A 14,713-nucleotide genomic window follows, 5' to 3' on the forward strand; every position below is an offset into this window, starting at 1 on the left:
TTGAGATTTTGGCAAGAGAATCGTTGGCTATGAGAGTTTATATTATTGTTATTATTAATAATTATTATACTTGAGATGTGTTTACAGGGAGGGTTTGCTTAAGTATAATTATCATTTTTTTACGGAGAAATTGTTTTACGAGAGAATTTGAAATATTTCATGGAGATTAGTTGATAATTATTCCAGTAATTATTACAATGAATTAAGGGAGGCTTCTGGTGTTTAATTAATTGTTGATTTTGTAACTTTGGGAATATTTAGTTGATTCACGGTGATTTTGCTGAATCTTGATGAATCTGACTGAATCTTGTGAATGGTGGTGAAAACTTCCTGAACTTTCGGCTGAATTTTTGCGTGATTTTTGGAGAATGTACAAGCTTAACATTGTATATTTTTTGTACTGAACTGAAGATTTTGATGATAGCAATTTTTTTGGTGTTTTGCTGATAGTGAGATTTCTGATACTGATGATTTTTGATGATAGCAATTTTTATTGGTGATTTTTTGATAATGATATTTCGATACTGATATCTTTTATACTAAATACGTGGGTGCCGTAATGCTGTAAAGGGAGGTGAAATCTTTTGTGAATTTGGGAGGAACTAACAACACTTATTTTAGTTTTTTTTTTTTTTTTTTTCCTTTTTTTTATGTGTTCAGCAGATAATTGCTTGACATCTAGTGAGTTACGGTAGATAGTGAACAAGGCCGTTTGATTTTCTTTCTCCTTTTTGAAGTTAGCCCATCGCTGACACAAGAGTTTTTTTACCATGGGTGAAATTTGAGTTTATTTTTCTCTCCATTGGTGTGAAATATTTTTTAAGATCTCAGTTTCATGACTTAGAGTCATTGTTCTGGACGTGTTTGTGTTTTTCACTATTTGAATGCTATAGAGAAATATATGGGAGATTTCTTGCACGTTTGCAATGCATACGTAATGGCACTACCTTTTTTTCTTCTGGTATTTGTGGTCCAGAAATTGTGAGTTTTTCTTGCACAATACCTTTGTGTTGTATTTGGTGACAACATTGTGAGAGATAGGAAACTTGGTTCAGTTTTCTATGGCTTAGCTGTATGGCATATGGAGAGTCTGGGCTTAGACACTTTGATTTTGGAGTTTCTGTTTATAAGGAGTTGGCACATTGGGATTTTTTCTAGAATTTTTTAGAAATTTATTTGCCGAGTTTTTTGCCCTTTTAAAGCAGTTTATGCTAAATGGAGAGAGTTTTATAGTTTTTTTTGACTATAACATGATATTCCCCTCTGGAGAATTGGAGTTAGAATTGAGACGATAATTGAGACTATATTTGGAGTTTATAATGGAGGTATATATTATTTTGGAGTTAATTTGAGATATAATATATTGGAGATATATATTTTTTGGTCATTTTTTGATATTTCAATATTGATGAGAGCTATGTTTTAGTTCAATTATTTTGCAGCCATCTTTGTTGCAAATGGAACACATAGTTGGAGCTTATGGGGCAATATTTGTGAGTATGTGAGTTTAGTTGCCTTGAGTGCACATTTTTTGGAAATATAATTTTTGGAGCCTTTTTTGTTGTTCCCATGGATTATATGGGAATAGAGGTAAATATTTTGTATTTGCCGAAATAGAATTTATTATTATTATTTTATTATTATTATTATTATTAGTATTATATGCCGCTGCGGTCCCAAGGCAGCATACATTGCGATACATGAGCTGTATAACCTTGTAGAGGTGAAGTGGCTTAAACCTACCATACAGACTGCTTGGTGTTATGTTGGACCTCTGTGACCTTATAGGAAGCAATAGGCCTTATTGATGTACAAAGTAACAGCTCTGAGGGCTCACGACAGCCTATCAGCCGTGAGCTTGCTATAAAATGCTCATGAACCGCTACACGTTACTTCGGACGAGCTCCAGTTGATCAAAGGATGCCCGGCACCATTCCGACTCAGAAATGTTATTGGACATGGACAGGGAAATAGATCTTTGAGATTAGGACCAATTAAGTAAGTACTTTGAGAGGTAAGGAGGATGAGGTAATCATATATGGAGAAAGAAAATCGACATTTTGGGTTGTTGAAACCCGTTTACCAGGAGAGGGAACAAATTATGTGCATGCATTACCAATTATTTTACAAGGTGGAAGAAACCCGCAGCGACCGGAGTAGTTTATATTTGAGTGAAAGAGTCTAGCGGAAAAATTAGTCATCTAGAATTCAAATGTGATGTATTATTAGCATTTCCTAAAGTTAGGAACATTTCAAAGCCGCATAATTCAGGTGTATGCACACAGCAGTGCGCCCTCAAGAAGAAAAGACTAATTTCTCAGACATCTACAATAAGTAAAAGATTCGTCCCACATGTAGAGAATACTCAATAATTGGAGATATGAATTGACATATTGAGCAGACAGGACAGGCATAGCGAGCATATTAGGAGCATTTAACATTGGAGAACAGAAATGAGATAAGGAAAAACATAATTGATTTTTGCATACTAAATCAGATGTTCCATTATGAACTCTTTCTATAATCATAGAGACAGCCAACAAGTTGGACGGGTACGATGGAAATCCGGCTGTAGGAGCATATACTGAAAAATCCATGATTGATATGCAATAAAAAAATAACAAAAATATGGTCAGAGAGATGTAAAAAGCATCCTCTGTGTCATTCGACTCAGATCACAGGCATTCTCTTAATTAATAAAGATGACAAACCCAAACCAATAAAGCCCAAGTGAGGAAGATTTATTAGAGAATATGAGAGAAGGATCTTTAGTTTATATATCAACAACGAAATAATTAAGCTAAGCAAATGCACAGGAGAGCATGACCGCAATTGAAAAATGGAGACACTTTTAGAATGCTTAGTTGGGGTGCTGCTAATAATACAGTGCAAAAGAAAAGAGTTCCTAGGTAGGGAAAAACAACTGCTTGTGGACCCACACTAAAGCCGCTGTTGCAAACAAATGAAACTCTTCAGAGAAGGATGGAAAAATTTTGAATTTGGAAGACCACAAATACTATAAAGAACGTCGAGAGAAACAGAAAGAATAAACTCAACAAAAGAGAGACATGGGAAAGAATATGAGAAGATCTTGTAACTGATCCTCCAAGGTACCATAAACTCATATATAGCACTGCCAAAAACTATAGAAAGGGAAGCCAACCACCCCCTTTTGTTTTTTTAAATGGTAATCAGAAGACCCTAATGATGTCTGACAATTTTAACCGAACCCCCGAGAAATTGAATTTGGATGAACATCCTCTTGACACTACTAACAAGAAACCATGACCTTGAGGAGCATGTAGAAATTTAATGGGTTGGGGATCAGAACCTGCCATACCAACACTGGATTAAAAATGCTCTCAGAGATCTATGAAAATGGTAAGGCCCCTGGTGGAAAAAAATACAAACCTGCAGAGACTCCTTAAAACATGGGGGAGGATGGAGTCATCTGCTACCTAAGCTAATCGACATACTCTGGAATGGCAAATACCACTGAGACTGGAGAAGAGATCTTAATTCCCAATCTATAAGAAAGGTACAAGACAAATTGCAAAAGGCAATTATAGGGAATATCCTAATGTCACGAATGCTTTTAAAGTATTGAAGATACTTGAAACTAGATTGAGAGGATATGTTGAACCAAAGCTGGTTAATTGGCTAAAACGGTTTTCGACAAGGAAGCGGGACAACTGATATGATTTTCTTTTCTCCCTCAAGATGATATTTGAGAGAGCTGGGATGGGACCGGACAGATATATTGCTTTTATAGATCTAGAAAAGGCTTTTTGATAGAGTACCAAGAATGGAAATATGGGATGCCCTAAAAGACCCGTCTATGGAATCCCTGAGAAACTTATAAGAGCAATTTATACACCTATCAAAACAGCAGATCCAAGTAAAACAAATCAAGAGAATGAAGACTGGTTTGAAATAAATCAGGAGTAAGACAGGGCAGCGTCCTTTCGCCACTTTCTTTTTATATTCTTCTTAAGATAATGTATGAGGGACTAAGTGAGGATGAAGCTGCAGATATGACCATCAACCTTATGTATGCAGATGAACCATGCAATGCTAAGCCCTCAGAGCGCAGATCTCTCCAAGAAAACGTCCAACAACTGGAACGCATCTAACAGCTAATGGAATCGGGATCAACAAGAATAAGACGGAGATCATGCACCTATCCAAACACCAAGTACCGTAGGAATGTAGAATTAGAAAAAGTTCGACATGAACGGTGTAGAATTTAAAATACTTAGATATAGAGTTTTAGTGACCTAAACGATTCAAAACTGGAAATAACTACCCGAATACAGAAATTCCAGTAACAATCTGTATCTGCTCTAGCCACTAATGAAAGACAGAAATATACTCGCAAAGTTAAACCATTATATACCTCGCCATTTTAAGACCAATATGACGGTATGGCCATGAATCATGGACATTAACATCAAGAACTAGAAGCCAACTCAAGCAGCTGAAATGAAAGCCCTAAGACTCCATAAAGGTGGTAGCAAGAACTGATAGGCTACGAATGAAGACATTAAAGAGAACTGGAAGTGGAGGGATATAGATTTTGTGGATAGAGACAGCTTAGATGGTTTTTGACACACCAAAAGAATGGAGGAGGAGCGATATCCTATAAGTTTTTTTGGAATGGCACCGGAATGAAGGAGACCGTAGGAAGACCAAAAGATAAGATGGCTTACAAAACATAGATAGAAGAGTAGAGAGAGAGGCTCTAGTCTGGGCGGAAGTTGAATGAGATAAGTCTATTATGATCGCCAGATGGAGACTGTTCCTAAGCAGGACGACTGACAGCCTGGAGGCCTATCGGCGTCTGGTGAAGAAAGAAGGTGAGAAGAGTGATTATTCTCTATTCATGAGTGGTGTTTTTTTTTTTATTAGCAATGGCTATCGAGAAATAATAGAGAAATATAATGGGGTTTGGTTATTAACCAAATGGAGGAAAATAGTTTTCTAACCGGAGTTTGTTTATTATTAATAATGGTGAAATATATGGAGTTGGAATTAATCTTGGGCGGGTGACCCTTTTTTTTGTGTTATGGGAGTTTTTTTCGAGACAAGAAGATTTCTGTAGTTTTCTTTCTCTTTAGTTTTTCATGATATTTAGAGAGAAGTGACATTTAAAACCTGCTTACGATTCCTTTGGAAGATGTTGCATTTTTTTTATGTTCCCAAGTGTATTATTTTTTGGAGAAATATTAATTTGGGGTAAAGTCATGTTGAGGAGAATGAGTTCTTTGAAGACAATTCTTTGAACACATTAGTCATAGCCCTGGAGTTAATTCGGTGAAATGTGTCAGTTAGACCTTTTTTTCTAGAGAATCATGAGTTTTTCCAAATTATATGTCTCTAGCAATTTTTATGCTACGGTCTGAAGCATACGTCCGCCGGGCGATTTTTCTGCTGACAAGCGATGTGATGAGCCGTGTGCTGGACTTTTCTCCTCTGATGATGATAGATCAGAATTTTAGCAATATCTGGAAATGTTTGACAATAGCATTTCAAGAAAGCGCATGGGTAAGATTTTGGCTTTCTGGCAAATTCCGGGGCTTTACAGGGAGCATTTCTGGGAAAAAAGCGGGAGTTATGTTATATTATACATGCATTATGTATTTTGTGATTGGGGAAACCTACTTGTGATTATCTTTTTAATTATTTTTTCTTCCTTTTCCTATGAGAGAGATATAATTTTTGGGGATTGATCTTAGTAACATTTCTTTTTTGGATGGGAGATTTGATTTCTGGAGATGTAATTTTTCGGGGGTTTGTTACTTACATAACTGGGAGTTTGACATTAAAGTCTTTTTGTACATTATTGTGTGAGCAGTAAGGGGTTTTTGCTGTAAAAGTTCGGAGATTTTTACTGATTTTGTGGTTGTTCAGATATCAGAGCTTGAGAGAACATTTTTGGGTCTGGGGGTGTTACGTGATTCTTTTTTTTTCCTTGGGGTCATTACGATTTTTTTTTCTTTTTTTTCTTGTGAGAACATTCGAGTTTTGAAATGTGAGTACAGAAGTTCCGTGATGTTGCTGTGATTTCTTGAGTTGTGTGTTGCTGATGTGGGATTTTTGGAGATTGATTGTAGAACTTGATGTTTTTTTTTCTTTGAGAGTTTGTGATGATGACTTGTGATTTAGTAATCATATTAAAGGGAGTTACTTGGGAGAAACGTTCAGTTAGTATTTCTGACCTTTTGAGATCATTGTTTGATAGAAGTAGTATGTCTGGTTAATTTTCTTAGATTGCCAATGACTTGACTGACCATCTAACACACACCAAAAAAAAAAAAAGTCGTTTCCCGACACACAAGACGTCCACCACTCGTGAATGCTGCCGTTTTGGGGGGTTACAATAATGCTACGTGGGTGATCAGAGAATTCTACAGGGTTCTTTTGGGTTTTGCAGAAGCCGTGAGAAGTCTTCTACAATGATGGAGGCATTCCGTCCTTCTACAGCGCAAGTCTGCTACAGGTGCAGCTACTTGCCGAACAAGCAAAGAGGGATATTCAAGAAATGCAGAAAATATGAGAGAATGCTTCTTGTGTTATTGGGAGATAAGATTGATAAGGCTTTATTATAATCAGAGTACTGGCAGTTGTTACTTATATTTTATTTTAAGCCAGACAAGTGCGTTTTGTATTTTGCTTGGCGGGTGCCTAGCATATTGGTGCCGAGCATCGTAAGGCCTAGGGTTTTTGATTATAAGATATGTCCATGTTTCCTTTGACCTATGGAATGTGGAGAACAGGCAGAGGTACCGACCCCGAGAGTTTGCTGACAATGAAGATCTAGGGGTGGCGTGAGATTTCAAAATGATTAGTTTCACAAGTTCAATGCACGACAGTTTATGAACTCTTCTCAAAGTGCCCTTGTGAAACTGGAGTGCAACTAGTGTTGGCGAGCGCTAACGAACGGTGTGTTCGTATGTTTTGTGTGCCTCTTCCCTTTTAAGAAGTGTCCATAACCCAACGCTATGGGAGGATTTTGGAACAACATGTCTTCAAGTCACAGGCAAGATTCGTGGCATTCGCTCGCGCGTTTTTTATAACAGTGTTAAGGTGTCCGGCTGTTTGGTGAGTGTTGATTTTACTTTAGCCAAAGGGATGGCTTGTTTGATATCTTGTAAGATTTCATTTATTAACTTTGTCTTTAAACTTAATGTTTGCTAACGAGTGTGTTTCTCGTGTCTTTGAACAACGGTTCTGGTACTCCTGGAGGAGGAGGGATGTAACATTTCTTGGTGACTAGACAATTGTACCGTTTTTTGGTTGTCTGTAAAGACTTGATTACTTTATTGATTGCATTTATTTATCTTTGTAATAACGTTAATGTTATGATGCGACTCTCCTCCTCATTTTCATTACCTGTTAGAAGGAAGAAAGAGGTGGAGAGCGGAGAGAGAGATAGAGAGGGATTGCCGAGAGAGAGAGAGAGAGGGATTGGCGAAGAGAGAGAGAGAGAGAGAGAGAGAGAGAGAGGCTGTGTGAGTAATTGCTGTGTGGTTGTTTTGCCCTTCCGCTCGGGTCTCAACGCTTACCTTATGAATAATGGGGGGCAATCCCCCCATTAACATATATACATCTATATAATATATATATATATATATATAATATATATATAATATTATATATATAAATATATATTATATGTATGTATTTATGTATATATGTGTGTGATCCAGTTTTACTAAGCATACATTAAACCACGTTAAACGCTGAGAGAGAGAGAGAGAGGAGAGAGAGAGAAGAGAGAGAGAGAGAAGGAGAGAGTCATTTTAACTCTCTTTCGACTATATGTAGTACATTATTTGAAATGTCTCAATGTCAGAAAGAATCCTATAATCTAGAACTTCCTGATTTCCTTTAGTAAAAGGTCGTTAACCCCGAAAAATCTCAGTCCAGTTCTCGTTTTCATTCTCCTCCGTGGCATTATCTACTTCCATTTATACCTAGCATCATGTCATATATTTCGTGATCAAGTTATTCATGGATGATAATATACATATTTAATTGAAGTTTGATTATGTTCAGAGGTAAAGTTAATCATGAAAAATAAAATTACACCACAAATTATGGAAAGTAAACAAACTGTTTTTCGAGTTTTTTGTAACTAATATTAAAATGATAACTGAACATTAATGACCGAAATATTGTTATTGATACAGCTGCGCTTGACTGACGGTCATCAACTAATTTTATTTTCAGCTTATGTCTTATTCGCCTTACTTCCAATTAATTAGAAAACAATTTTGTTTCTTAAATGTAAATTAAAAGGTTACTGAATAGCCCCTGGTATACCTAGCCACATGAAGGCCAATGTTCCTTGGAACAGCGGCCACTGTCGTATGTTTCAATTGAAATTCATGACAGTTTCTCGAATTGTACAAACAGACTATAACGTCACAAAGTTTTCTTTTTTTTAAGCGTTCTGGAAATAAATATAAAAAATTTCCTCTCGGAAATAATAATTATTCGAAAAAAAAAATATTTTTATGATCACACGGTATGTTTGAAAAGGACGACATCCATAAAAAAATGATGGAGATTCATGTAACAAAGCAACCAATCTTAGTCCTACTAGTAAAGGAAAGATTTATACATCGTCTTAGCAACATGTACAGGCCTAAAAAAACTCTTATTCACTCTGTTGTCTGACTTTCCCACTTCAGCGCAAGTAGAAATGATTTTGGACTGAGCTCTCTAATGGAAATCATAACTTCGCCTCCCAATTTTTCAAAGACCCTCAGAGCTGCGTGTGCGTGCCGTGTTCCCTTTTCCTCCCCTCAAAGTGAATAATGCCGCATGGCAATTAAAGGCCATGGAATTACCATGATTTACTAAAGAAGGAATGTCAAATCGCACTCCTCCAGTCTAACCCTGAGTCAATTACTAGCAGCTGTTTTAAATTTAGCTGTAACTGTTGAACAATGTTCGTATCCACTTTCCACAGTTAGAGCGCGGACATTATTGGGTGGAAATAACTGAGGTCGTTTTGGAATATGCCGCTGTAGTCTTTCTCGTCATTTTTCTAAGTAATACTGGCTATATATGTATAAATTTGTGCCAAAATTCTTAGTTTTTCCTTTTGGTGGAATGTTTCTATTGTTAGTATATTGATTGAAAGGAAGTGAAACGAAACGCAAGAATTAATATCAGATAGTACCCATTTCAGCAAAGGAATACTTTCCTACATGACTTTCTTTTATCCAAATCCTTTGCTTTTTCTTCATGAAAGGGGACTTGATTTGTAATACTAAGTTTTGAAAGGAAGTAAACGGAAAGTAGGAGGGGAAATGAGTTACATATTATTACTACTATCTGGTTTTTGGAGCCACTTTTTCATTTCTCTCTCTATCGATGGTCTTTGGAACTTTCGGAAGAAAACGTTATCTTTGAATTCTAGAATCAGATCATTAGGATTTGAGTTTATGGGATCTTTATTTTTACTTGAAGGATCCTGCATACAATATATGATAATACTAATAATATACCTACCTACCTACCTACCTTCCTTTATGGCTACATACTCGGTTGTTGACGAGCCAAGAAGATCCTCACGTGGCCTTATTTTTCATATAATCCCACCTTCAGAGCCGCCACTGAGTAAGTTCCCGCGCCTGGCAAAGGCCGACTCCATCTGACCACTCATAATCTAACCTTTAGACGTCAATGCAAGATGTTATTGCATGCGTGCACTAACGCGTAGAGATAATATTGATTCCTCAATTAATGAGTCAATTGATGTAATGCCTACCTAATGTTTCCTTTTGAAACTTTTCGGGGGATTTCACTCATTTTTGCTCTAAAATTTATTCATAAAATAATATCTTTAGCAAAATTATTTTCTTCTTTCATGATAAGCTTTAGTTCTTTGAAACCGACTTTTATTTATGCTTTTTTTCTTTAAAATTGAGGTTTCGATCATATTGTTTTAAGGCACAACAAACACAAGGGAAGCCTTTATTTTGAATGAAAGCCATTACATTTTGTTTGCGTCTGATTTCTCCTTCTCTGGAAATTGATACAAATGAATATGCTATTTTATTACTTTTTGTCAAATTCAGGCTGCTAAATGTCCAAGTCCAGTGTATTTCGATAAGTTTTTTTCTTTCACACGAATTCATGAAATTTTGTTCAAGTGTTTTCGGGATGACTTGTTTTGTGCTTGGGTTTGGTGCAAGCTGATTGAGAAATCTTCAGTAATAATTGATTTGGGAGTGACCTTTATGTGATTGCTGCTATATTTGTTGATGAAACTGATTTAGTTTCATTTCTATTCAACTTTAAAAATAGAGTTCTGTGAAGGCCGGCTTCCTCTCCTTCCTCTTGGTCGTAAAAAACATGCAGTTTTCAATAAGTCATTCATTTATTCTTGCAGTGAAATGCATCCACACCCAAGGAATTTCATTTTCCATTGACGTAATATACTCGTATTTGATCCTTTATCGAAAGCAAAATTATTTGCTTATTTATTTATCTATGTTTTATTTATATTATAATTATTATTTTTTTTTTTTTGCAAACATCCTCCTTTTTGTTAGAAAACTTTGAAAGTAGATTTTGATTACTGAGAACTTGAACATTTTTTCTATGAATTAGCTTAATAATAATCATGGGATGGAAATGTTCCTTGTAAATATACATCTACTACATAATATATACATGTGAAAAGGAAGTAGCTTCTAATATTTTAAACGACTTTAAAAACACTTTGTTACAAATTAATACCTGTACTTTTTTTTCCATTGGAACGGTAAGAGTTTTACTCTCTTCACCTTCCTGTTATTTTACAATTCTTAAGTAAAGAGACGAAATCTATTGCATCTTAACACAAACGAAAAGAATGAAAGAATTAAGGTCAATTCTTCCAATTATGATTTTTTTTTTTTGTTTTTTTTTTTTTTTTTTACAATGAGTCGAGTATCCACAAGGCTTCTCAATCTTGCCGGATATTTTCACAATTCCTCGTCATCAGAAGCCTTCCTTTTTCACAGCGAACAGATTTGATGGATGAAGAATGTTTCAATCGCTCATCGCATTAAGCCCCAATAGTGCATAGAAGATTTATGACGATGTCTTTTTTCTTTTCGTCTCGGATTGAGGAGAAAGACCCACTTTTTTCTATGTTCTTTTGCGGCGACCGACCAGTGGCTGTGATTTGGACCAAATTCAAAACTCCCTCTTTATGGAAAATTCTCTTATTGGTAATACCCTACATTAAAGTAAAGCTGGATATTATTGTCATTGTTTGATTTAGTTATATCCTCAAAATTGTCGGCATCTTTTGGCAGTTCATTCGTCAGTTATCATGATAGAGAGGTAAAGAGAGAGAGAGAGAGAGATTATTCCTTACAGCGAAGAATTTGGTGTTAAGAGTGTAATATATATATATATATATATGATATATTATATATAGTATATATATATATATTATATATATATATATATATATATATATATATATTATGATTATATTACATATTTATTGGTTTTTACCTGTCGCCTTTTAATCCTTTTTACCTTCACATGTTATCATCTCTTTAATTCTAGGTAACCCGGATTCCTTATTATGAGTCTTCTGTGTTTTATATCCACCGTTTTTACCAATTAGAAAAAAAATCATGAAACTATACCTACCTACATTGTGATGATCAAACATTCAAGAATTAAGTCCTGTTAGTCCAAACACTCAATCCGTCAAGGGAGTGTTAATAAAAAAAAAAAATATTGTTATCACTCTTTCATTATTCGAGTCTGTTTATTTGGGTATCTTTTATCCCATAAAAGTTTTCTTTATTTCGCTGATGATCCTGCGCCACCTTTTTACTCATTTTCTACACATTTTTCCGGTAGGGCAGTAAATTGATTTGGCCTTTTTTTCACTCCTTATCAATGAGTTCATGTATAATGAATCATTTGAAATCATCCCCTTTGAGGAAAATGATTTAATATTATGAAATGATATAACATTAATGTTAAATCAGCCAGACTGACTCTTATTGCTCAGGTGCTTCCGCTCACTTCTCGTATTATCTTCAAAAACATTCATGATGAACTTGCTCAAATATTTATAGATATCCATATTTGACACATTAGTACAGCTTTATCTGATTCAACTCTGATTATCAAAGCACTGCTGTCATTATTATTATTTTATTTTATTAAAAGTACTGGCTACTTCAGACAGCGTTACACTTGTAGACGTATTCTTCTCTATTTTCCGAATAGCGGCAGTTTGTCCGTGCTACTTAGAGAGGCTAGTAGAAAGCGCCTATAGAGAGGCATGATCAAATACAGAGTCAAAATTTGTATATATATTTGGAATTTTACAGATAAACTATGATACCATAATCATCAAAGTCATTGAAACGATCTCTCTCTCTCTCTCTTCCTCTTTTCTCTCTCTCTCTCTCTTTCTTGAAGCGGCTTTTCGTCTAAAGCTGTCACATCCTCGGGCTGGGAATCTGAGGTGACTGATCTTGGGGTAGTGTCCTCCTCGTTTCTATTTTGGAGTTGACAGCAGGGGGTCTGCCCATGCTGATCTATTTTTGCTGGTGGCCGTAGTCTTCTTTTACATTGGTGCCTTGAACCAGGTCCTCAAGCCACTTTCACCCGCGTTGATGGTTTGCGATGCTGTAGGTCCTTCAGCCACCTAGACCTCCTTAGCGGCGTCGGTTACACTGATGGGCGTTTCGCTATGCTGCGTGACGTCACGGCTACTTGGATTATCATTGCTGCAGGATATCTCGTATTATTGTATTTTTACTTGCTGGATGAGAAACGCCTCCAGGAGGCGTAACCGAACGGGCATCAGGGGCTTTCCCGATGATCTTCATGTTTTGGATGATCACATCCAGGGAAATGGCCTCTTGATTGTTTGTGAGGGCGTGATTCTTGATACTCCCTCTTGGCTGGCAGAGAGTCTCTTCGACAGGTGCATGGTAGTCATACCACGTAGGCACCGCTGCAACCGTGAGACGGGCATTATACTGGTACACCACATTCATCTGGTTTCTAACCGTGTACTTCGGCATGCTGCCTGCTGAAATACCTGACGGAGGCTTTCTACCTCATCTGAGAGCGTCGACTTGAACAAGATGTCGTTCGATATATTATCCATAATTGCGTATTACTCGCATCCGTAGAAGACTCGTTCCTCCACGGTGCCCATGTAAAAGTTAGCGAGAGTACCCCCATGGGGAGCCCATCGCTTGCCGTCCTATTGAGGTTATCTGGCCATGGTGGTGGAGAAAGGCTTTCTTTATGCAGATCTCTACAGCGGTACGGAAGCAAGGCTTCAGGTATGTTGAGAGGCGCCGTCGACTACTCCTGTTAGACACGCTCAAGAATTGTCTATGGTTTTCGTAGACAGGCACGTTCGTAAACAGGGACTCTACGGTCCATCGAGGCGATAATCCTGGTGCCACCAAGGGGCGTCCTTGATGACTTCTAGGAATTCTACTGACTACTGCAGGCTGTCCCGACTCGGGACGTAGAGGGTCAAAATTTGTTTAAGACGTTTAGCCAAGGCGTCTGGCTGATGATCGGCCGGAGGGGATTTCCTTGTTTGTGAGTTTTATGTTACCATATAGATAACCCAGGCTGTAGTCTCCTTGTATGGGCGGGAGGTGGACAGCGTTAGTCGCAGCATTCACTACACTAATGACCCTGTTGGCCTCCCTCTTGATGTCGTCTGTCATGGTTTCTTGTCAGGCGCTCAAACTTGCCCTCGTTGGAGAAAATGGCACCCAGCTTCTCGTGGTATTCAGCAGTGTCAATCAAGACGAAGGCTGTCGTCTTGTTGACGCATCACAGCCCATGATGTTTCTTTTCTTTCTCCTTCAGTTCCTTCGCCGCTTTTTTCTTCATCTCCTTGGTGAGGATCCCGCCCCCTCAACATACCCGAAGCCTCGCTCCCGTACGCTGCTGGCAGATGTACCGCCAGAAGGACGGCACAGCAATGGGCTTCCCACTGGGGGTATGCTTCGCTAACTTTTTACACTGGCAACGTGGAGAACGAGTCTTTACTGGATGCAGCAACCCCGCAGATATGGACGATATATCAACGACATCTTTGTTTAAAGTCGACGCCGAGAATGAGGTAGAAGCCTCGTCAGGCATTTCATCAGTGCAGCGTGCTGAATTGCATGGTGAATACAGCACCGACGATCAGCTCCCCTTCCTCGACGTCCTTGTGAGTAAGACGGAAGGAAACGGCCTCCGTACTTCTGTCTACACAAAGAAAAAAAACCAACCTAGGACTTTCCCTCAATGGTGACAGCGAGTGCCCCGCCAGATTCAAGAGCACGACCGTCAGGGCCTTCGTCAGGAGAGCCCTCTCCCACTGCTCGACCCATAAATAATGGGTATTCAAATAAATTAATAAGCAGAGAAGTCCATACAGCCCTGGAGAAATGGTACGATAGTGAGAGCCCGCATACCCCACCTCCAGGATAATATCAGCTGTATTATAAAGCCTTCATGAGTCTCCATTACCGTGAAGAGAGGACTCAGTTAAGAAAAATTATTCTGAAAATACTGTGTACCAGTATACATGCCCAGTCCACAGTTGCAGCGGCGCCTACGTAGGTATGACTACCATGCGGCTGTCGAAGAGACTCTCATGCCACGCCAAGAGGGGGCTATCATGGAATCACGCCCGCACCAAACACAAAGAGGCCAATCT

The sequence above is a fragment of the Macrobrachium nipponense genome, chromosome 7, assembly GCF_015104395.2.
Source record: "Macrobrachium nipponense isolate FS-2020 chromosome 7, ASM1510439v2, whole genome shotgun sequence".
Taxonomy (NCBI): Eukaryota; Metazoa; Arthropoda; class Malacostraca; order Decapoda; family Palaemonidae; genus Macrobrachium; species Macrobrachium nipponense.